A 25,155-nucleotide genomic window follows, 5' to 3' on the forward strand; every position below is an offset into this window, starting at 1 on the left:
ATGCGTTTTTGAATACAATTGCGTGAAGTCTAAATAAATCATTGGTGAATGATGTGTGATTATATGAAAACATGAGTGTGAGGACTCTTTTAAGCATGTTTGTGTGTTAGAAGCATGAAAAGGTTGTGTTTGAATGAATGAGGATAAAACCCTAATTCGAATTTTGGAAACATGAAAAAACGGTGAGTTCGGACAGTAGGCTCCGATGCATATTTGACCGACCGAATGAACTCCTTTTTATTCGATTCCTTTTTCTGAGTAAACTTCATGGTGGCTTCTGTGTTGTGTGTGAACTTCAACCCTTTTGGACAAAGGATGAATTTTTGGTAAAATTTTGAAGTTAACTGCGCAGTTCTGCCCTAAAATGTTTTCTCGACCAATAGGTTAGGTTTTCGATTTGACCGACCTAAAAAGGTTATTTTGACGTGAATTTATAACTGGAAGTTATTTGATGAGTCTACTGCATTGTGGTAAAATTTTAGCCCCAACGGAAGTCGGGTGAATTTTTAATGATTTTTAAAATATGATTTCGTAGTGCTGCCAGATTTCTATCTTTACAAAAAACAACTATGTTGTTATGTGAGATGATATACATGATTTATATATGTGTTAAAGAACCACTCTATGATGAAGTGATGTGTTATTCAAGGATGTATGCTATGGTGTGTTTCGTTTTGTCGATGGGGAAAAGGGAAAAACGTGGGGACATGCATAATTATGAGTCAATGTTTGTGACTGATTGGTAATACATATTATCTAAAGGTGATAACTCGTGCGCGAAGCATGATAACAAAGGGAAAGCAGTACTTGAAATCTAAACGGTCGAGGTGGGCTTTCTTTTAACTAAGGACAATGTCCTAAATACTTTGTCGGTGGAAATTACTATGTGTATCATGCCGTGTTTTGTTTTAACGTGCCTATCTGGTGTGGCTTTTGCCACTATTATTTAAATCGAATTCGGGTCCTCGTGGGGCCGCAAACCCTACTTGGATTAGTGTACACCCAGGGTAGATCGTGTGCTAGCGTACGGGCTGGCCGGTCTAGTGACCTGGTTTGCGGCCGCATTCCTTGTCATGTATTGGCAGATATGGCTAACGTCTATGGGAAAATGACTGATCAGTCGACTTTTACTATGAGAAATGATTTTGAGTGCCTCGGCCCTTTCTAAAGCTAAACCCCGATGGTTACCTGCGTATGACATGATAAATTATATTTTACTTAAAAATATTTTCAGCATGAGCCACTGAGTATTATTTTATAGTACTCAGCCCTGCATGTGTTTTCCTTATATGCAGGTTGAGCGGCGACGAGCGGTTGGCGGTGTTGAGCAAATTAAACAAATTGATAGTATTGTCTTGAAACTCCGAGTGTCGTCGTGTCTTCACACATGACTTCTCTCTTCTCTTGGATGCTTCCGCTGAAACCTGTTTTACTTATTTTTGGTTGATCTTGAAACTATTTTGATTTCCGTTTAAAATCTAAAGGCATGATATGTTTTTGAGTACGTTGAACCCTTGTTATTTTGAATATCAATGATGATAATTGTTTTCTCTATTTGGTCTATCTGTCAAAACGTCACCCTGACCCTTTTCCTATTGATTATTGTTCATTAATTACATTGGCCAAACCCCTTTTATAAAACCCTAGTCCCTTTTCTTTGATTGCATTTAAGTCATGTTAAGTCGCGATCGCCGCATTTAATAACCCTAAAGGGCGGTCATGACGGTTTGGTATCAGAGCCTCAGTTCTTTCCGCTCTGGACCCAAGAGTCTTGTTGAGTCAAAGTTTTTCATGTGTAAATTGATAAATCGATAATCGTCGAAGGCTCAACACCACGACTCGTCCCCGCTCAACCAAGAAGAATGAGGTAATAAGTATCTTGATTAATATTGATCTGAAACTGTGAAATGTTGTAAATTGCAATGTGAATATTACTCTTGTGAGAATGAAGATATTTCTATGGGAATCGAAGCTAATATGACGTCTTTGAAAATGTTGCTTGGAAGTGTGGGATGATGAAAATACATGGATATGAAATTGCTTAATACGACTATGCCAAAAATGATGAATATTGTTGTGCACACCCCGATAAGGAAAATCGGCGAATATGTGATTGGACTTCTATGAGTTGGGATAGATGAAATTCTAAATGACTGAAAATTACATGAATTGTGAAACGTGAAGTATGAGTGTGATTACTTGATTATACTATGAAACAACACCTGTGGGAAATAAGTAAATACTATGGCTTTTGGAAAATGTTGTGAAGATATGAACCGAGAGACACTATGAGATTATACAATTGCTTTTGTTTAACAGTGATGCATGATGGCGTTGAATGTGCTGGATATTGAAGTAGGATTGTGAACTTGTATTGGTTGATGTTGAGATTTGCTATTACGTCCACGAAACTGCAAAATTTACTTGAAGAAAATACAGGTTGCTTCCAGGAACGACAAAATTCTATGCTTAGGCGGTTAAAATTTCATGACTATGAAACTGTGAAATGCAAAGCATGATACGCGTGTAGTTGCGAGTTGTGATTGTGATACAGATGAGCATGAACTGCATGATTTATGAAATGCGATTCAATGGATGATTGATTGACTGAGTGTTGATATTCACATATATTAATGTACGATGTTTGTTATGCTATGGAACACCAAATGATTTATACGAATAAATGTGTTGATTGTGCCATATATGGATGACATTTATGTGGTGAAAATTTATGACCGATGAAGTACGAGGTATTGTGTAGAACCACTATTAAAGTGAAATGTCGAACTTTTGAACTTCGTTGCGAACGTAGGAGCCATATGAAGCTTGAGTTAGGTAATGATCAAATATACGTTGAAGTACGAGACTTCAAGCTATACTTGAAGTTTTAGAGTGCCTAAGAGGTAGGCCGGACTGAACGTGCTAGAACTTAGTTGTAAGTTGACAACTGCAATATCACTCTGCAATATCACTTTCCTGAGTGATAAAACCAACGAAGGTATATATTTCGAACTTTGGTGTATCCTCACAATGGAGAGATCATACCTAAGATCTAATAAAACTATTCAGTCTTGCATACCATGCCAAAGTGGCGATGCGACATAGGTACGATGGCGTTTACGACACTGTAAGACCACGTGTGCAATGGCAATGCATTTCGAAAACTACGTGGCGTGGCAAGAAGACTTTGAAGATGCGACCATCAAAAATAGTTATTAATTTCGACGATACGATGAATCTCAACTTGGAATCAACGATTTCATAGAACGATGTTACCATGTTTAGGCTCGCGAAAATGTGCGAGGGAGTGCGACCCTCGTAGCTAGAATGAACGTTTTACTTTCAACAGTACTTACTTGGATTCTAAGTTCCTTTCGGGACGTTTTGAATAAACGTGAGCCCTTGTCTATTTAAACACATTGGTTGACTCCCAATTTGCAAGTAATGTCCATTATTTTTTTTGCCTATATCGAGTCATGACTCACTTGTCTCGAAAGTTTGTGGTTGTCTTTGTAACGTTGGATTGCTTGATTGAGTAGTCTCCTTTGATTCATCATTCATAAGGACAATATTTTGACCTTATGAACTTCCGTCCTTGAACTTCATTCCTAAGGTTGTTTGCAGCTATGACCTTCAGTATGATCACACCTCCAGACATGTTTTCTTCAAAGAATGGAATATTATTCTTGGAACTACTGGTTCACCTCTTTATTTTGTAACCATGTATGTGACAAGTTCTTTCTTGCAGAAGTGAAATTCTTTTTAGCTCGGTTCACTACATACAACACCAAGTTAAGGCTATCCTGTTTTCCTCTTCCTTAACGGGTTGATCGTGTTAAATTTCTGAAAAGTTCCATTCACTTTGAGTTGTCTTTAACAAACCCGCGAACCCATTGATGTGATTTCATTTTTTTTCCAATAACAGATGTTGTCGAACCATCATTTGTACTACTTCATGACATTTGTCCATGTTTCTAAATCCTGCCGCGACCGATAATTTTAGGCATTGACATGTTTGAACGATATCCTTCATTGCTGTCCGGAATTTTGCAATTTGTGATCTAGCAGTAGGCTATGGAATTTGAGAATTTTTGCAGTTTCATCCTGTTTCCATGACCTATCTCATGTTCTTCTGAGCTCTCATCAGAAGTAAATTCTCAAAGCTCTATGGGTTTTATTTGATACCTCTAAACCATTTAATTCTCAGAATGGAGGGGTTGAGTCCAATGAAACTCAATCATTGCATTGTTGTCCTTGTTTCCTTGATTAATTTTGGACCCTTCCCGACTAAAGATGTCCTTAGCAATGTTGCAACAATTTGAAATCTGTTCATATCCAAGTAAGACTGTTCGGTCAAATTTCGCATCCTTGATACTAGACGGTAGGGAAATGCAGTAGTCGACTCGGATATACACAAGGAATAAGTTTCTATAGTCAGACATGCTAAAAAATGACACACCAACCAGAAACGTCGACATAACCGACGAGATACATATATGAGTGAACGATCGATCGAACGATAAGCGAATAATGAATATGAGAAGATGTATTTACAGTCACCATCGTGCGAGGAAATTGTATAGGAAGTACAAGCCCCTTCATAGAGTTTATTGCACAAAATAAATATCGTCAACAAGAGAGAACATATGAAAGGTGACGAGAAAGAGCCACGGGACGACGAGATGATCGAGAAAAGAAATGTGTGATAATACCATGAGTATTAGAAAATTGTGTGGGAGTTGGAAGACAAAACGAGGAGAGTTAATAGAATTTTTCATGGGAGAACCGGCCAAGGGCCGAATCATGGATACGCGCACTGGAGCGAATTTTCACAATCCTAGGATGCAATGATCGAGAACGGTTAAGTTGTGTGAACTACCAACTGACCGACGCTGCTGACTTCTGGTGGGACACCAGGATGAAGACAATGCCCCGAGACCAAGCAGAAGGAATGACTTGGGAAGGCTTCAAGGCGGAAGTGTATAGCAATTACGTGCCGAAGAGCTACCGGAAGGCGAAGGCGTCTGAATTCTACAATCTGACCCAAGGACGTATGACCGTGCACTCAACATCATGGCACGATATGCACCTGATCAAGTCGATACTGACGAGAAGCTGTCTGATAAGTTCCGCGATGGACTAAGGCACGAGATAAAGATGTCATTGGCGATGGGAGATATTGACATAATTTTAGGGATGGATTGGTTGACCGTGAATCTTGCGACGATTCGTTGTAAGGAGAGACAAATATCTCTACAAGCTCCGGGAAAGGAACCCATCGTGTACCATGGAATCTCGACGAACCGGCAAACCGCTATAATCTCTGCACTTCAAGCTACCGCAATGATGAAGAAAAGGCATCCCGCATATCTCGTTTATCTCCACGGAGAGGAGATGGAGGAAAGGAAAGTGGAAGACGTCGCTGTTGTGCGAGAATTTCCAGACGTTTTTCCCGAAGTGTTACCTGGACCGCCGCCAGATCGACAAGTGGAGTTTACGATCGACCTCGAACTAGGAGCCACACCTGTGTCTAAGGCACCGTATCGAAAGGCGCCTAAAGAGTTGGAGGAACTCAAGATACAACTTCAAGAGCTCATGGACCTAGGATTCGTTAGGCCTAGTGTCTCACCGTGGGGCACACCGGTGCTTTTAGTCAAGAAAAAGGACGGGTCGATGAGAATGTGTATCGTCTATAGAGAGTTGAACAAATTGACTCTCAAGAACGAGTATCCACTGCCGAGGATAGATGACCTGTTTGACCAACTCCGAGGAGCCGGTGTGTTTTCAAAGATGGACTTAAGGTCCAGATATCACCAACTGAGAGTTCGAAGGGAGGACATACCGAAGACCGCATTTCATACAAGATATGGTCACTATGAGTTCGTTATGATGCCGTTCGGTCTAACGAATGCACCTGCGGTATTCATGGACTTGATGAACCGGGTATTCCATCCGTACCTGGATAAATTCGTTTTGGTCTTCATAGATGACGTCCTGGTCTAGTCAAAGAACGGGAAGGAGCACGAGGAGTATCAACGAATCATTTTGGAGACGTTGAGGACCGAAAAGCTATACGCCAAATTTAGCAAGTGTGAATTTTGGCTGAAAGAAGTAAACTTTCTTGGACACATTGTATCGGCAGAAGGAATCCAAGTGGATCCCGCCAAAGTTAAGACTGTACAACAATGGAAGTCACCGTCGACACCGAACAAGATTCGGAGTTTCCCGGGGATTGGCAGGATACTGCCGAAGGTTCATAGAAGAGTTCTCCAAGATAGCGAGACCAATGACCCAACAACTCAAGAAAGGAGTCAAAGTCAATTGGACCCCGGAGTGTGAGGCAAGTTTTCAACTCTTAAAGGAGAAATTGACCACCGCGCCAGTGTTAGCTGTGCCAGAGCCTGGAGTAAACTACGTAGTCCGCACCGACGATTCGGAGGTGGGACTAGGATGCGTGTTGATGCAGAACAACAAAGTGATCGCCTAAGTGTCACGACAATTGAGACCGCACGAGTTGAACTACCCAACCCACGACTTGGAGCTAGCAGCAGTAGTGCATGCCCTAAGGATTTGGAGGCACCATCTCTACGGAGTTCGACATGAAATCTTTACGGACCACAAGAGCCTGAAATATTTCTTCGAGCAGAAAGATTTGAACATGCGACAGCGAAGATGGCTCGAATTAGTAAAGGACTACGATTGTGGCATCAACTACCACCCTGGCAAAGCAAATGTAGTGACAAATGCGTTGAGCCGAAGGAACCATTCGCAACTAACTGCTTTTCTGACGGAAGAGGAAAGTCTAATACGAAAGTTTAGTAAAATGCAATTGGAAGTGGTAAGGGCACCTGAAACAATGGAAGGCCGAATTACCACCTTAGTGGTTGAACCAAATCTAAGAACGAGAATCGTTGCAGCACAACGGATGGATATGAAACTTGAAGAAATTCGAATTGAAGTGAGAACTGACAAATCTTGACGTTTTAGTGAGGAGTCCGACAACGCCCTCACTTTTGAAGGGAGACTGTGCGTACCAAACGACGTGGAACTCAAGAACAAGATCATGAGTGAAGCTCATAAGACTCCATACACCGCTCACCCGGGAAGCACGAAGATGTATCAAGACTTGAAAAAGTCCTTTTGGTGGAATGGCATGAAGAGAGACATAGCGGCATTTGTGGAGCACTGCTTAGCCTGCCAGCAAGTGAAGGCTCTACGACCGTACGGAAAGTTGCAACCACTAGAAATTCCCGAGTGGATATGGGAGCATATCGTCATGGATTTTGTGACGGCATTGCCAAAGACGCAAAAAGGGAATACTGCCATATGGGTAATTATAGACCGACTCACCAAGTGTGCGCATTTCATACCGATTCCCGTAACGCATGGATCGAGCAAGCTAGCTCAGATCTACATAAAGGAAATAGTGCGACTACATGAAGTCCCAGTGACAATCACGTCCGACCGTGACCCGAAATTCACTTCAAGGTTTTGGATGAGTCTACAACGCGAGCTTGGAACTCAATTGAATTTTAGCACGGCGTTTCACCCGCAGACCGATGGACAATCCGAGAGGGTGATCAAACTCTCGAGGACATGTTGAGAACCGTGGTGCTCGACCGCGGAAGAAGTTGGGAATCAGTGCTACCGCTGATCGAATTCGCTTACATCAACAGTTTCCAAGCAACGATAAACATGGCGCCGTACGAAGCCTTGTATGGAAGAAAGTGTAGATCTTCACTTTACTAGGACGAAGTTGGTGAGAGAAGAGTACTCAGGCCTGATGCAGTTGAAGAGATGGTTAGAATCGTTCGACAAATTCGTGCGAGGATAAAAGAAGCTCAAGACAGATAGAAGTCATACGCGGATGCACGACGAACCGACTTACAATTTCAAGCGGGCGACAAGGTCTTTCTCAAAGTATCCCCGTCGAAAGGGATAACGCGGTTTGGTGTCAAGGGAAAATTGAAACCGCGATTTATTGGGCCTTATGAAATCCTTGAAGGAGTGGGTCCTATTGCATACCGTTTGGCGCTACCCCCAAGCCTTGGAAACGTGCACAACGTCTTTCATGTGTCGCAATTGCGGAAATACGTGTTTGACCCAAAGCACGTGATCCACAACAAATAAGTCGTTTTGAACCCAGACGTGAGCTACGAAGAGAGACCCCAAATGATTTTGGACCGAAAGATCCAGAATGTGAGGAATAAACCGGTTCCTTGTGTGAAAGTACTTTGGAGAAATCATGGGCATGAAGAAGCCACGTGGGAGAATGAGGAAAGAATGATAGAGCTGTACCCTGAACTCTTCCCTTGAGGATACCAAATTTCGGGACGAAATTTCTTTTAAGAGTGGTAGGATGTAACGCCCCACTTTTTGAACCCTAATTTTTTGAACCCTAAGTCGAGTGCTTTTATTTCTTTGATGGTCGCGAATTAAATGACAAATAGTTATGTGACTTCCTTGGTGACCTAATTTTGTTTTGACCGAGTCAAATTCGTTGATTTTATGACGTGGCTTTTAAATAATTGATGCGGGATGAAATATATTGCGGTGAATTATTTCTTCCTAAGGGTGAGTGAGATTTAAATAGGATCATCAATAATTACCTTGCCCTTTTGTTGAGATATTTTCGACCACTATTAATTGTTGGAGAAGAATTCTATTTTCTTGGAATTAATTATTTGCTTGGGATAATTATCCAATTAAATCCAAAGCCTAATTACTTTATTTCTTCATGAGAAAATCGACTCCTATTGTTGTACTAAGGGAGATTTCGAAATCTTCCAAATTTTGTGAGAGGGAGGAATTATTTATTATTTATTTGGATCCCTTATTTATTTCTTTCCATGAATGAATTGGAATATCCTAGCAAATCTTACCTTACTTTATTTTATTAAAGATTTGGAAATTTTTCCTTGTGGGAGGGCCAAATCACACGCCTACTTTCTTATAACGTGGGAGGATTTTTATTAATTTTCTGCTCCGTATTATTTTATTCTACTCCGTGAAATACAAATTTAATCATAGGCTAATTAAATAGCCTATGATTTTCGAAATTTCCTCCTTATTCCTCCCCAAATTCACGCCACTCTCCCCAAATCCTCATCTAATTAATTCTCCCAAATATTTAATTAATTGTGGGGTATTCTATTCTTAACTCTATAAATAAGAGACTAAACCCCTAACCCTAGCCACCACAATCTCACACGCCTACTCCCTCTTTCCACACGCCCATCCCCTCCCCTCCACTCCTCTCACACTTGTTCTTCTACTCCACTCAAGATCCTTTGCACCCTTGCCAAGAGTTTGTTGAAGAATCAAGATTTCTATTTGTTCTACCGATTGTTTCGATCAAGAAAGGTACAATCAAACCTCTATTCTTCATCCTCTCCATTCAAACATTCTTTTGACTCCCTCATGCATATAGTGAGTGTAGGGATTTCAAATCTAAGGATCTAATCGGTGGGGAATTTGTGTTTGTATGTGTATGCATTTTTTAATACAATTGCGTGAAGTCTAAATAAATCATTGGTGAATGATGTGTGATTATATGAAAACATGAGTGTGAGGACTCTTTTAAGCATGTTTGTGTGTTAGAAGCATGAAAAGGTTGTGTTTGAATGAATGGGGATAAAACCCTAATTCGAATTTTGGAAACATGAAAAAACGGTGAGTTCGGACAGTAGGCTCCGACGCGTATTTGACTGACCGAATGAACTCCTTTTTGTTCGATTCCTTTTTCTGAGTAAACTTCATGGTGGCTTCTGTGTTGTGTGTGAATTTCAACCCTTTTGGACAAAGGATGAATTTTTGGTAAAATTCTGAAGTTAACTGCGCAGTTCTGCCCTAAAATGTTTTCTCGACCAGTAGGTTAGGTTTTCGATTTGACCGACCTAAAAGAGTTATTTTGACGTGAATTTTTAACTGGAAGTTATTTGATGAGTCTACTGCATTGTGGTAAAATTTTAGCCCCAATGGAAGTCGGGTGAATTTTTAATGATTTTTACACAATGATTTTGTAGTGCTGCCAGATTTCTATCTTTACAAAAAACAACTATGTTGTTATGTGAGATGATATACATGATTTATATATGTGTTAAAGAACCACTCTATGATGAAGTGATGTGTTATTCAAGGATGTATTGTCACGACCGCCCTTCTAGGGTATAATAAATGCGGCGATTGCGACTTAAACAGACTTAAATATAATAAGGAAAATAGGCTAGGGTTTCATCAAAAAGGTTTGACCAACATATTAAATGAGTAATTAAGTATAAAACAAGATGAAGGCTCGGGTTTAAATAATGAGTTGGGCCGGAAATTGATATTCAAGGAAAAGATTAATAGTTTGACATTATCCAAAAATCCAATAACCGAACAAATTCAAGTTCAAGCCCAATAGCTAATAAGTAAAAAAAATATATCCCCGCGGAAAACGACCAAGAGAAGAGTGAAGTCATGTGTGAAGACACAACGACACTCAGAGTTTCAAGACAACCATAGTATTTTATTTATTTTGCTCAACACCTCCAACCGCTCGTCGCCGCTCAACCTGCACATAAGGAAAACACATGCAGGGCTGAGTACTTATAAAGATACTCAGTGGACTTATGCTGAAAACATTTTCAATAAAGATATAGTTTATCATGCCATACGTAAGTAACCATCGGGGTTTAGCTTTAGAAAGGCCCGAGGCACTCAAATCATTTCCCATTGTAAAAGTCGACTGATCAGTCATTTTCCCATAGACGTTAGCCATATCTTCCAATACATGACAAGGAATGCGGCCGCAAACCAGGTCACTAGACCAGCCAGCCCGTACGCTAGCACACGATCTACCATAGGTGTACACTAATACACGTAGGGTTTGCGGCCCTACGAGGACCCGAATTCGATTTATATAACAGTGGCAAAAGCCACATCAGATAGGCACGTTAAAACAAATTACGGCATGATAATCACTTTAAACCACCCTTATAGCTCCACAATCATACTTTTAAACGTAAGAGAGTTTTTAGTAAAAGAAAGCCTACCTCGACCGTTTAGATTTCAAGTATCGCTTTCCCTTTGATATCACGCTTAGCGCACGAATTTTCACCTTTAGATAAGGTATTCCCAATTAGTCACCAATATGGACTTAATATTATGCATGTCCCTAACTTTCCCGGTTTCCCCATCTACATATGGAATTCACATCATAGCATACCTCTTTGCATATCACATCACTTCACCACATATATAAATCAAGTATGTCATTCATAACATAATAATATAGTTGTTTTGCAAAGGTAGAAATCTGGCAGCACTGCGCAACCATTTTATAAAAATCATTTAAAAATCATCCGACTTCCGTTGGGGCTGAAACTTTACGACAAGGCAGTAGACTCATCAAATAACTTTCAGTTTAAATTTCATGTCAACATATCCCTTTTAAGTCGGTCAAATCAAAGACGTAACCTACTGGTCGAGAAAACATGTTTCTGGCAGAATTGCGCAGTCAACTTTAAAAATTCAGCAAAAATTCATCATTTATCCAAATGGGTTGAAATTTACAAACAACACAGAAGACATCATGTAGTTCACTCAGGAAAAAGAATCGGTCAAATCGGAGTTCATTTGATCTGTCAAAAACGAGTCGGAACTTACTGTTCGGAATCACAGTTTCTCATGCTTTTAGAAATTCGAATTAGGGTTTATCCCCACTTATTCAAAATCAACCTTTTCATGGTTTTAACATATAAGCATACTCAAAAGAGTCCTTAGACACATATTTTCATGAAATCACACATCATTCACCGAGGATTCATTAAATCATCAAGCAATTGCAATCAAAACGCATTCACACACACGATTACACATTCCCACCAATTAAACCCTTAGATCTGCGTTCCCTACACTCTCTACATGCATGAGGGAGTCAAAGAAGGTTTAGATGGAGAGGAGTGAAGAATATAGGTTTGAATTTACCCTTCTTGGACGAAACAATCGGTAGATAGCGAATAAAACCTTGTTTCTTCAATAATCTCTTGGAATTTGTGAGGATCTTGAGTAGAATGGATGAACAAGTGGGAGATGAGATGAAAAGTGGGAGTGGGCGTGTGGGAGAGGGAGTGGGTAGGGTTAGGATTTAGGTTTGATAGAGTTATGAAATAAATATTCCACATTTAATTTAGAAGATATGGGGAATAAATCAAATAAAGATGGGAGAGATTTGGGGGAGGGAAGATGGCGTGAAAATGGGGAAGAAATAAGGAGGATTTTTTTATTTTTGGGCTATTTAATTAGCCTCTAATTTAATTTGGTATTTTCACGGAGCAGAATAATATAATACGGAGCAGGAAAAAAAATAAATAAAAATCCTCCTACAAACTAGGAAATAGGCGTGTGAAATATATTCCCCACAAGGAATAATTTCCAAATCTTTAATAAAATAAGATAAGACAAGATTTGCTAGGATATTCCAATTAAAACATCGAAAGAAATAATTAAGGGATCAAAATAAATAATGAATAATTCCCTCCTTCCAAAAATTAGGAGATTTCGAAATCTCCCTTAGGAAAATAGTGGGAGTCGATTTTTCCATAGGAAATAAGGTAATTAGGCTTTAGGATTTAATTTGGAAAATTATCCCAAAACAAATAATTAAATCCGAGAAATAGAATTCCTCTCCAATAATTGGTAGTGGTCGAAATTTCCACAATAAAAGAGCAAGGTAAATATTTATGATCCTCACTCTCCTTGGAATATAATTTACCGCAATATGTTTTATTCCACATCAATTAATTTAAGCCACGTCATAAAATCAACGAATTTGACTCGGTCAAATCAAAATTAGGTCACCAATTCAAACATGTAGCAATTCATCAATTAATTCGACAATAAAATAAAGTAAATGTACTCGTCTTAGGGTTCGAAAATTAGGGTTCGAAAAGTGGGGCGTTACATCCTACCACTCTTAAAAGAAATTTCGTCCCGAAATTTGGTACCTTCATGTGAAGAGTTCTGGGTATGATTCCATCATCTTGTCCTCAAGCTCCCACGTGGCTTCTTCGTGCCCGTGGTTTCTCCAAAGTACCTTCACGTAAGCAACCGGTTTATTTCTCACGTTCTGGACCTTTCGGTCTAAAATCATCTGGGGTCTCTCCTCGTAGATCAAGTCCGGGTTCAAAGCGACTTCTTCTGAGTGAATCACGTGCTTCGGATCGAACACATATTTCCGCAATTGCGACACGAGAAAGACGTTATGCACGTCTCCAAGGCTTGGCGGTAGCGCCAATTGGTACGCAATGGGTCCTGCTCCTCCTAGAATTTCATAAGGTCCAATAACTCGCGGTTTCAACTTTCCCTTGACACCAAAACACGTTATCCCTTTCGACGGGGATACTTTGAGAAAAACCTTGTCGCCAGCTTGAAATTGCAAGTCAGTTCGTCGGACATCCGCGAACGACTTTTGTCTGTCCTGAGCTTCTTTGATCTTTTCACGAATTTGTCGAACAAATTTTAATCATCTCTTCAACTGCATCAGGTCCAAGTACCATTCGTTCGCCAACTTCGTCCCTATAGAGCGGGGATCTACACTTTCTTCCACACAAGGCTTCGTACGACGCCATGTTTATCGTTGCTTGGAAACTGTTGTTGTAAGCGAATTCGATCAGCGGCAGCGCGGATTCCCAACTTCCTCCGCGGTCGAACACCACGGTTCTTAACATGTCCTCGAGAGTTTGGATTGCCCTCTCGGATTGTCCATCGGTCTGCGGGTGAAACGCCGTGCTAAAATTCAATTGAGTTCCAAGCTCGCGTTGCAGACTCATCCAAAATCTTGAAGTGAATGTTGGGTCACGATCGGACGTGATTGTCACTGGGACTCCATGCAGTCGCACTATTTCCTTTATGTAGATCTAAGCTAGCTTGCTCGATCCATGCGTTACGGGAATCGGTATGAAATGCGCACACTTGGTGAGTCGGTCTATAATTACCCATATGACAACACTCCATTTTTGCGTCTTTGGCAATGCTGTCACAAAGTCCATGGCAATGTGCTCCCATTTCCACTCGGGGATTTCTAGTGGTTGCAACTTCCCGTAAGGTCGTTGATGTAGAGCCTTCACCTCTTGGCAGGCTAAGCAGCGCTCCACAAATGCCGCTATATCCCTCTTCATACCATCCCACCAAAAGGACTTTTTCAAGTCTTGGTACATCTTCGTGCTTCTCGGGTGAGCGGTGTGTGGAGTGTCATGAGCTTCACTCATGATCTCGTTCTTGAGTTCCACGTCGTTTGGTACGCACAGTCTCCCTTCAAAAGTGAGGGCGTTGTCGGACTCTTCACTACAATTTCTTCAAGTTTCGTATCCATCCGTTGTGCTGCAACAATTCTCGTTCTTAGATTAGGTTCAACCACTAAGGTGGCAATTCGGCCTTCCACTGTTTCAGGTGCCCTTACCACTTCCAAACGCATCTTACTAAACTCGCGGACCAGGCTTTCTTCGTTGGTGAGAAAGGTGGCCGGTTGGGAATGACCCTTCCGGCTCAAGGCGTCTGCCACTACATTTGTCTTGCCGGGGTGGTAATTGATGCCATAATCGAAGTCTTTCACCAATTCGAGCCATCTTCGTTGTCGTATGTTTAAATCCTTTTTCTCGAAGAAATATTTCAGGCTTTTGTGGTTCGTAAAGATCTTACATCGAACTCCGTAGAGATGATGTCTCCAAATCTTTAAGGCGTGTACCACTGCTGCTAACTCCAAATCGTGGGTTGGATAGTTCAACTCGTGTGGTCTCAATTGTCGTGACGCGTAGGCGATCACTTTGTTGTTCTGCATCAACACGCATCCTAGTCCCACCTTTGAAGCGTTGGTGTAGACTACGTAGTTCACTCCAGGCTCTGGCACAGCTAAGATCGGTGCACTAATTAGTTTTTCCTTCAAGAGTTGAAAGCTTGCCTCACACTAGGGAGTCCAATTGACTTTCACCCCCTTCTTGAGTTGTTGTGTCATGGGTCTCGCTATCTTGGAGAACTCTTCTTTGAACCTTCGGCAGTATCCTGTCAATCCCAGGAAACTCCGAATCTCGTTCGGTGTCGACAGTGACTTCCATTGTTGTACCGCCTCAACTTTGGCGGGATCCACTTGGTTCCTTCTGTCGATACAATGTGTCCAAGAAAGTTTACTTCTTTCAGCCAAAATTCACACTTGCTAAATTTGGCGTATAGCTTCTCGGTCCTCAACGTCTCCAAAGCGGTTCGTAGATGCTCCTCGCGCTCCTTCTCATTCTTCAAGTAGATCAGATCGTCATTTATGAAGACCAAAACGAATTTATCCAAGTATGGGTGAAATACTCGATTCATCAAATCCATGAATACCGCAGGTGCATTCGTTAGAACGAACGGCATCACAACGAACCCATAGTGGCCATATCCTGTACGAAATGATGTCTTCGGTATGTCCTCCCTTCGAACTCTCAGTTGGTGATATCCGGACCTCAAGTCCATCTTTGGAAACACGCCGGCTCCTCGGAGTTGGCCAAACAGATCATGTATCATCGACAGTGGATACTCGTTCTTGAGAGTCAATTTTCTCAACTCTCTATAGTCGATACACATCCTCATCGATTCGTCCTTTTTCTCGACGAAAAGCACCGGGGTGCCCCACGGTGAGACACTAGGCCTAACGACTCCTAGGTCCATGAGCTCTTGAATTTGTATCTTGAGTTCCTCCAACTCTTTAGGCGTCATTCGATACGGTGCCTTGGACACAGGTGCCGACCCTGATGCTCGGTCGATTGTGAACTCCAATTATCGATCTAGCGGTGGTCCAGGCAAAGCTTCGGGAAAAACGTCCGGAAATTCCCGTACGACGGCTACGTCTTCCATTTTCCTTCTCCTTTCTCCTCTCCTTGTAGATAGACGAGATAAGCAGGATGTCCTTTCCTTATCATTGCGGTAGCTTGAAGTGCAGAGATTATAACGGTTCACCGGTTCATCGAGATTCCATGGTACACGATGGGTTCCTTTCCCCGGAGCTTGTAGAGATATTTGTCTCTCCTTACAACGAATAGTAGCAAAAATTCGTGGTTAACCAAATCATCCTTAAAATTACGTCGATATCTCCCATCGCCAATGACATCTCTATCTCGTGCATTAGTCTCTCGCGGAACTTATCAGACAGCTTCTCGTCAGTATCTACTTGATCAGGTGCATATCGTGTCGTGTTGTTGAGTGCACGGTCATACGTCCTTGGGTCAGATTGTAAAATTCAGACGCCTTCGCCTTTCGGTAGTTCTTCGGGAAGTAATTGCTATACACTTCCACCTTGAAGCTTTCCCAAGTCACTCCTTCTGCTTGGTCTCGGGGCATTGTCTTCATCCTGGTGTCCTACCAGAAGTCAGCAGCGTCGGTCAGTTGGTAGTTCACACAACTTAACCGTTCTCGATCATTGCATCCTAGGATTGCGAAAATTCGCTCCAGTACGCGTATCCATGATTCGGCCCTGGCCGGTTCTCCCCTGAAAATTTCTATTAACTCTCCTCGTTTTGTCTTTCAACTCCCACACAATTTTCTAATATTCATGGTATTATCACACATTTCTTTTCTCGATTGTCTCGTCGTCCCGTGGCTCTTTCTCGTCACCTTTCATATGTTCTCTCTTGTTGACGATATTTATTTGGTGCAATAAACTCTATGATGGGGCTTGTACTTCCTCTACAAGTTCCTCGCACGATGCTGACCGTAAATACATCTTCTCATATTCATTATTCGCTTATCGTTCAATCGATCGTTCACGCATATATGTATCTCGTCGGTTATGTCGACGCTTCTGGTTGGTGTGTCATTTTTGAGCATGTCTGACTATATAAACTTATTCCTTGTGTATATCCGGGTTGACCACTGGATTTCCCTACCGTCTAGTATCAAGGATTCGAAATTTGACCCAACAGTCTTACTTGGATATGAACAGATTTCAAATTGTTGCAACATTGCTAAAGATGTCGTTAGTCGGGAAGGCTCCAAAATGAATCAAGGAAACAAGAACAACAATGCAATGATTGAGTTTCATTGGACTCAACCCGTCCATTCTGAGAATTAAATGGTTTAGAGGTATCAAATAAAACCCATAGGGCTTTGAGAATTTACTTCTGATGAGAGCTTGGAAGAACATGAGATAGGTCATGGAAACAGGATGAAACTGCAAAAAATTCTCAAATTCCATAGCCGACTGCTAGATCACCATTTGCAAAATTTTCGGACAGAAATGAAGGATATCGTTCAAACATGTCATGGCTTAAAATAATCAGTTGCGGCAGGATTTAGAAACATGGGCAAATGTCATGAAGTAGTACAAATGATGGTTCAACAACATCGTGTTATTGGAAAAGATGAAATCACATCAATGGGTTCGCGGGTTTGTTAAAGACAACTCAAAGTGAAATGGAACATTTCAGAAAGTTAACACGCTCAACCCGTTAAGGAAGAAGAGAACAGGATAGCCTTAACTTGGTGTTGCAGAAAGAAAAAAAAATTATTGAGTATGAAACAATATATGTAGTGAAACCGAGCTAAAAAGAATTTCACTTCTGCAAGAAATAACTTGTCACATACATGGTTACAAAATGAAGAAGTGAACCAGTAGTTCCAAGAATAATATTTCATTCTTTGAAAAAAAAACATGTCTGGAGGTGTGATCATACTGAAGGTCATAACTGCAAACAACCAAGGTGTTTAAATAGACAAGGGCTCACGTTTATTCAAAACGTCCCGAAAAGAACTTAGAATCCAAGTAAGTACTGTTGATCTAAAAATCGTTTATTCTAGCTACGAGGGTCTCACTCCCTCGCACATTTTTCGCGGGCCTGAGCATGGTAACATCGTTATATGAAATAGTGGATTCCAAGTTGAGATTCATCGTATCGTCGAAATTAATAACATTTTTTTTTGTCGTAACATCAAAGCCTTCTTGCCATGCCACGTAGTTTTCAAAATGCATTGTCATTGCACACATGGTCTTACAGTGTCGTAAACGCCGTCGTACTTGTGTCGCATCTCCACCTTGGCATGGTATACAAGACTGTATAGTTTTATTAGATCTTAGATGTGATCTCGTCATTGTGAGTATACCCCAAAGTTTGAATTATATACTTTCGTTGGTTTTATCACTCAGGGAAGTGATATTGCAGTTGTCAACTTACAACTAAGTTCTAGCACGTTCAGTCTGGCCTACTTCTTAGGCACTCTATAATTTCAAGCATAGCTTGAAGTCTCGTAGTTCAACGTATTTAATCATTACCTAACTCAAGCTTCATATGGCTCATACGTTCGCAACAAAGTTCAAAAGTTCCACATCTCACTTTCATAGTGGTTCTATACAATACCTCGTACTTCATCGGTCATGAATTTTCACCACATAAACGTCATCCATATATTGCACAATCAACACATTTATTCGTATAAATCATTTGGTGTTCCATAGCATAACAAACATCGTACATTAATATATGTGAATAGCAACACTCAGTCAATCAATCATCCATGGAATCGTATTTCATAAATCATGCAGTTCATGCTCATCTGTATTAAAATCGCAACTCGCAATTACACGCGTATCATGCTTTGCATTTCACAGTTTCATAGTCATGAAATTTCAACGGGCTAGGCATAAATTTTTTTGTCGTTCATGGAAACAACATGTATTTTCTTCAAGTAAATTTTGCAGTCTCGTAGACGTAATAGCAAATCTCAACATCAACCAATATAAGTTCACAATCATACTTCACGTTTCACAATTCATGTAATTTCAATCATTTAGGATTTCATCTATCCAAACTCATAGAGTTCCAATCACATATTCCCCGATTTTCCTTATCGAGTAAAATACAAGTTCATTTGCATAACAACATTCATCATTCTTTTGGCATAGTCGCAAAGACAATTTCATACCCGTGCATATTCATTATTTCATATTCCAAACAAAATTTCCAAAATGTCATATTAACACCGATTCCCATCGAAATACCTTCATTTTCACAAGAGTAATATTCCCAACATTTCACAGTTTCAGTCTATATTAATCAAAATACTTGTTACCTCATTCTTCGTGGTTGGGCGTGGACGAGTAGTGGTGTTGAGCCTTCGACGATTATCAATTAGTCAATTTACACATGAATAGATTTTGACTCAAACAAGACTCTTGGGTCCAGAGCGGAAAGAACTGAGGCTCTGATACCAAACTGTCACGACTGCCCTTCTAGGGTATAATAAATGCGGCGATCGCGACTTAAACAGACTTAAATATAACAAGGAAAATAGGCTAGGGTTTCATCAAAAAGGTTTGACCAACATATTAAATGAGTAATTAAGTATAAAACAAGATGAAGGCTCGGGTTTAAATAATGAGTTGGGCCGGAAATTGATATTCAAGGAAAAGATTAAGAGTTTGACATTATCCAAAAATCCAATAACCGAACAAATTCAAGTTCAAGCCCAATAGCTAATAAGTAAAAGAAATATCGCAGCGGAAAACGACCAAGAGAAGAGTGAAGTCATGTGTGAAGACACAACGACACTCGGAGTTTCAAGACAACCATAGTATTTTATTTATTTGCTCAACACCTCCAACCGCTCGTCGCCGCTCAACCTGCACATAAGGAAAACACATGCAAGGCTGAGTACTTATAAAGATTCTCAGTGGACTTATGCCGAAAACATTTTCAATAAAGATATAGTTTATCATGCCATACGTAAGTAACCATCGGGGTTTAGCTTTAGAAAGGCCCGAGGCACTCAAATCATTTCCCATTGTAAAAGTCGACTGATCAGTCATTTTCCCATAGACGTTAGCCATATCTTCCAATACATGACAAGGAATGCGGCCACAAACCAGGTCGCTAGACCGGCCAGCCCGTACGCTAGCACACGATCTACCATAGGTGTACACTAATACACGTAGGGTTTGCGGCCCTACGAGGACCCGAATTCGATTTATATAACAGTGGCAAAAGCCACATCAGATAGGCACGTTAAAACAAATCACGGCATGATAATCACTTTAAACCACCCTTATAGCTCCACAATCATACTTTTAAACGTAAGAGAGTTTTTAGTAAAAGAAAGCCTACCTCGACCGTTTAGATTTCAAGTATCGCTTTCCCTTTGATATCACGCTTAGCGCACGAATTTTCACCTTTAGATAAGGTATTCCCAATTAGTCACCAATATGGACTTAATATTATGCATGTCCCTAACTTTCCCGGTTTCCCCATCTACATATGGGATTCAAATCATAGCATACCTCTTTGCATATCACATCACTTCACCACATATATAAATCAAGTATGTCATTCATAACATAATAATATAGTTGTTTTGCAAAGGTAGAAATCTGGCAGCACTGCGCAACCATTTTATAAAAATCATTTAAAAATCATCCGACTTCCGTCGGGGCTAAAACTTTACGACAAGGCATTAGACTCATCAAATAACTTCCAGTTTAAATTTCATGTCAACATACCCCTTTTAAGTCGGTCAAATCAAAGACGTAACCTACTGGTCGAGAAAACATGTTTCTGGCAGAATTGCGCAGTCAACTTTAAAAATTCACCAAAATTTCATCATTTATCCAAATGGGTTGAAATTTACACACAACATAGAAGACATCATGGAGTTCACTCAGGAAAAAGAATCGGTCAAATCGGAGTTCATTTGATCGGTCAAAAACGAGTCGGAACTTACTGTTCGGAATCACAGTTTCTCATGCTTTTAGAAATTCGAATTAGGGTTTATCCCCACTTATTCAAAATCAACATTTTCATGGTTTTAACATATAATCATACTCAAAAGAGTCCTTAGACACATATTTTCATGAAATCACACATCATTCACCGAGGATTCATTAAATCATCAAGCAATTGCAATCAAAACGCATTCACACACACGATTACACATTCCCACCGATTAAACCCTTAGATCTGCATTCCCTACACTCTCTACATGCATGAGGGAGTCAAAGAAGGTTTAGATGGAGAGGAGTGAAGAATATAGGTTTGAATTTACCCTTCTTGGAAGAAACAATCGGTAGATAGCGAATAAAACCTTGGTTCTTCAATAATCTCTTGGAATTTGTGAGGATCTTGAGTAGAATGGATGAACAAGTGGGAGATGAGATGAAAAGTGGGAGTGGGCGTGTGGGAGAAGGAGTGGGTAGGGTTAGGATTTAGGTTTGATCTCTATTTATAGAGTTATGAAATAAATATTCCACATTTAATTTAGAAGATATGGGGAATAAATCAAATAAAGATGGGAGAGATTTGGGGGAGGGAAGATGGCGTGAAAATGGGGAAGAAATAAGGAGGATTTTCAAATTTTTGGGCTATTTAATTAGCCTCTAATTTAATTTGGTATTTTCACGGAGCAGAATTGTCACGACCGCCCTTCTAGGGTATAATAAATGCGGCGATCGCGACTTAAACGGACTTAAATACAATCAAAGAAAAAAAAACTAGGGTTTTATAAAAGAGGTTTGACCAAGGTATTTAACGACAAATATTCAAAAGCAAAGGGCAGAGCGACGCCTTGACAGATAGACTAAATAGAGGAAACAATTATCACCATTTATTTCGAAATAACGAGGGTTCAACGTATTCCAAAACATATCATGTCTTTAGATTCTAAACGAAATCAAAATAGTTTAGAGAATTCAACAATAAGTAAAACGGTTTTCAGCGGAAGCATCCAAGAGAAAAGTGACGTCATGTATGAAGACACAACGACACTCGTAGTCAAAATATATCAATATTTAATTCTTCATTTAATTTGCTCAACACCGCCAACCGCTCGTCGCCGCTCAACCTGCACATAAGGAAAACACATGCAGGGCTGAGTACTAAAAAAAATACTCAATGGGCTCATGCCGAAAACATTTTCAATAAAGAGTTTTATTTATCATGCCATACGAGAGTAACCATCGGGTTTTAGCTTTTAGAAAGGCCCGAGGCACTAAAATCATTTCTCATTGTAAAAGTCGACTGCAGTCATTTTCCCATAGACGTTAGCCATATCTGCCAATACATGACAAGGAATGCGGCCGCAAACCAGGTCACTAGACCGGCCAGCCCGTACGCTAGCACACGATCTACCATAGGTGTACACTAATCCAAGTAGGGTTTGCGGCCCTACGAGGACCCGAATTCGATTTATATAATAATGGCTTCAAGCCATATCAGATAGGCACGTTAAAATCAAACAAGGCATGATAAACACGATTTCATTTTCATCGATAAAAACATTTAGGACATCGTCCTTATTTAAAAGAAAGCCCACCTCAAAGTGCTTAAGTCTCAACTATATCCTTTCCCTTGGAATCAAGTTTCGCGCGCAATATCACCTTTAAATATTGGAAATAGCACATATATCAACATGAGAGGTCAAGCAAAAGCTAAGATGCATGCATCCTAAAGCTTCAATTATTCTACCGGTATGATTATGAATTCTTTCCAATTAAATCTTGATCTTTTCAATTAATTTCGCCCGCTCGCGTCTCAACAAATTATATTAAAACAAGTCTAAACCAACTAAATTAAGTGGCCAAGAGGAAGAGGAAGAGGAAGTAAGAAAGAAATTTTAAATACTCCAGCCCATACGCACACACCCATTCCCACTTTTAGCTTAATCACCAAAAATTAAAGAGGTAAAACATATAAAAGTCAAAATACTCCTTTCTTTTCAAAATACACGTATGCTTCCCCAAATTCCATTTTAAAACATATATCAAAACTATATTAAAATAAAAAGGGCAGAACTCCCTTTCCAGAACTCGTCGTTCTTTCTTTCTCCCTCAAATCTCTTTCCTCCCCAAAACAGAACTCACCCGAAAAAATTCACTAAATTTGATACACCATTTTCTCCAATTCGTCGTGGTACCAGAATCGGTGCCGCCGCAGACCCAACACCGCGACATCGTCGTCGCAGGGCTCAGCCGGATGACACCCGATTCGCGATGGTTGTCGTCAGCTCTCCGTGGTGCCGCCGCTGAAGTTGGTCGCACCGTCCAGATCGGAAGATCCGTTTTCATCCCCCGATGAATCCCGATTTACCCCGCAGATAAGTTCTTAAATTGAGTTCGTGAGTTACAGCTTGAATCTTTGGTTTAGATTGTTCGGATTTATCAATTTGATTGAGCGAGAAACATGCTATGCAGTTCATAGATTGATGAATTGAATTGGGGAAGAAGATTATACCTTCAAAAGAACAACTTGGCTTGAAACAAAAGCTTGCAGTTTCTGGCTTCCCCCTTTCTACTGCTCCCTCCGCCGTTTTTGTGAAGAGGTGAGTGGCTGCGAATTTGTGTGAGGGATAGTGATTAGGGTAGGAGGATTTATATATCCGTGTACTGAGAGCAAATTTTGGTGATTGATTTCACCTTGATTGCCATCTAAAATTAGGAAGATATGCCAGAATGGGTGAAGAGATGGAGACGTAATTGCTGCGACGTGGGAGGGGAGCAAATTTTGGTATTTGATTGCTCAATCAATTTGGGATTAATTGCTTTGACTGAATTTTACAATTTAAACGGATGTTTCCTTGCAGAATGGAGGATTCAACGTGAGGAGAAGGGTTCTGATGTCGGAAGGAAGATTTTAGAGAATTGGGCTCAAAAGGAAATGAGATTGGGCCAGAGATATTATTTGAATGAGTATTAATTTGGGCTCAAGACCCCATTTAAAATTTTATTTAAATAGTATAGCCCACCATTTATTCTTTATTAGATTGGACTTGTATCAATTATTTACAAACAAATAATTTCATCCCACATCAATTATTCAAAAATAACCACGTCACATATTCAACGGAGTTGACTCGGTCAACCCACAATCATAACTCCGAACCAAAATTAGGTCACCAAAGAAATCACATAATAAATCCACTCGTCATTTAATTTGTGGCATTAAATGAAATAAAAGAGAGCGTTTTAGGGTTCGAAAATTAGGGATCAAAAAGTGGGGCGTTACATCCTACCAATCTTAAAAGAAATTTCGTCCCGAAATTTGGCATCCTCAAGGAAAGAGTTCAGGGTACCGTTCTATCATCTTTTCCTCATTCTCCCACGTGGCTTCTTCTTGCCCATGATTTCTCCAGAGTATTTTCACGTAAGCAACCGGTTTATTTCTCACTTTCTGGACCTTCCGGTCCAAAATCATTTGGGGTCTCTCTTCGTAGCTCAAGTCCGGGTTCAAAGCGACTTCTTTATAGTGAATCACGTGCTTTGGGTCGAACACGTATTTCCGTAACTGCGACACATGAAAGACGTTGTGCACGTTTCCAAGGCTTGGGGGTAGCGCCAAACGGTATGCAACAGGACCCACTCCTTCAAGGATTTCATAAGGCCCGATAAATCGCGGTTTTAATTTTCCCTTGACACCAAAACGCGTTATTCCTTTCGACGGGGATACCTTGAGGAAAACTTTGTCGCCAGCTTGAAATTGTAAGTCGGTTCGCCGTGCATCCGCGTATGACTTCTGTCTGTCTTGAGCTTCTTTTATCCTTTCACGAATTTGTCGGACAATTCCAACCATCTCTTCAACTGCATCGGGTCCAAGTATTCTTCTCTCACCAACTTCGTCCCAGTAAAGCGGGGATCTACATTTTCTCCCATACAAGGCTTCATATGGCGCCATGTTTATGGTTGCCTGGAAACTGTTGTTGTAGGCGAACTCAATCAGTGGTAGTGCAGACTCCCAACTTCCTCCTCGGTCTAGCACCACAGCTCTCAACATATCCTCGAGGGTTTGGATCGTTCTTTCGGACTGCCCATCTGTCTGCGGGTGAAACGCCGTGCTAAAATTCAAACGAGTCCCTAGCTCCCGTTGTAGGCTGATCCAAAATCTTGAAGTGAACTTCGGGTCACGATCAGACGTGATCGTCACTGGGACTCCATGCAGTCGCACTATTTCCCTTATATAAATTTGAGCTAGCTTATTTGATCCATAGGTTATGGGAATCGGTATGAAGTGTGCACTCTTGGTGAGTCGGTCTATAATTACCCAGATAGCAGTATTCCCCTTTTGCGTCTTTGGCAATGCTGTCACAAAATCCATGGCGATGTGCTCCCATTTCCACTCGGGAATTTCTAGTGGTTGCAACTTTCCATACGGTCGTTGATGTAGAGCC

General features: G+C 40.6%; 1 long non-coding RNA gene across 1 annotated transcript; it reads left to right on the plus strand.

Moving 5' to 3' along the window:
- Positions 1–23,188: 23,188 nt before the first annotated feature.
- Positions 23,189–23,593, plus strand: LOC121779585. The gene is made up of 3 exons (XR_006045854.1): positions 23,189–23,313; positions 23,430–23,498; positions 23,575–23,593. It is a non-coding gene; the product is annotated as an uncharacterized LOC121779585 (long non-coding RNA).
- The last annotated feature ends 1,562 nt before the right edge of the window (positions 23,594–25,155 follow it).

Source organism: Salvia splendens, chromosome 19 (assembly GCF_004379255.2).
Source record: "Salvia splendens isolate huo1 chromosome 19, SspV2, whole genome shotgun sequence".
Classification (NCBI taxonomy): domain Eukaryota; kingdom Viridiplantae; phylum Streptophyta; class Magnoliopsida; order Lamiales; family Lamiaceae; genus Salvia; species Salvia splendens.